Source organism: Corvus hawaiiensis, chromosome 26 (assembly GCF_020740725.1).
Source record: "Corvus hawaiiensis isolate bCorHaw1 chromosome 26, bCorHaw1.pri.cur, whole genome shotgun sequence".
Classification (NCBI taxonomy): Eukaryota; Metazoa; Chordata; class Aves; order Passeriformes; family Corvidae; genus Corvus; species Corvus hawaiiensis.
The window spans coordinates 43,656,366-43,657,360 of NC_063238.1; the positions used below are offsets into that span (position 1 = coordinate 43,656,366).

Below are 995 nucleotides of genomic sequence, written 5' to 3' on the forward strand. Positions count from 1 at the left end.
ATGGAAACTCCACAACCTCTCAGGGCAACCAATCCATCTCATCATTTCCTCATAAGAGAGGGGCTCCAGTCCTTTCATCACCTTGAGTCGGGCCTGTTCAGCCTTGAGAAGAGACAACTGAGAAGAAACCTCATCCCTGTCTGTCCCTGTCTGCAGGCAGGGCTCAGAGCATGGACCAGGCTCGGCTCCAGGGGGCCCAGCAATGGCACAAGAGGAACAGGCGGGAACTGATGCCCAGGAAGTTCCACTTGAACCTCAGAAAAAACTTCCCTGTGCAGTGATCAAGCCCTGAACAGAGACCAGAGAGGGTGTGGAGTCTCCCTCCCTGGAGATATTCCAGAACTGTCTGGACACAATCCTGCACCATGTGCTCTGGGATGGCCCTGCTGGAGCAGGGGGTGGCACCAGATGACCTCACTGTTGTCCCTTCCAACCTGACCCATTCTGTAATTACCTTCCTGGCCCTTGGCTGGATCTCTCCGGGATGTCCAGGTCTCTCTCTTGTGCTGGAGAGCCCAACCCAGGGCCCACAAAACTGCAGGAAAAGGCTGCTGAAGCCCGGGATTGAACCAGGGACCTTTAGATCTTCAGTCTAACGCTCTCCCAGCTGAGCTACTTCAGCTCTGCTGAGGCTCAGATTTTCCCAAAACCTGTTGGAACACGAGGATTGTTCAGCCTTTAGTTGACTTTAGTTGACAGATTTTAGTTGACTTTAGCTTGGGAATCAAAGAATTGTTTCCGGGAACGGGAGAGAGAATGGCTCAAGACACCTGGAAGTGTTCAAGGCCAGGTTGGACGGGTCTTGGAGCAACCTGGGATAGTGGAAGGTGTCCCTGCCCATGGCAGGGGGTTGGAAGGAGATGATCTTTAAGGTCCTTCCCAGCCCAAAACATGTTGGGATTCTGTGATAAAACACAGAATCTGGAATTAAACAGCAGCCTTGATGTGGGAACCAGCCGGGAGCAGTAGCATTAGACAGAATTTCCTGACACCTT

At 52.5% G+C, this 995-nt stretch overlaps 1 non-coding gene across 1 annotated transcript; it reads right to left on the minus strand.

Annotated features, from left to right (window-relative positions):
* Positions 1 to 549: 549 nt before the first annotated feature.
* Positions 550 to 622, minus strand: TRNAF-GAA. The gene has a single exon. It is a non-coding gene; the product is annotated as a tRNA-Phe (tRNA).
* Between the last annotated feature and the right edge of the window lie 373 nt (positions 623 to 995).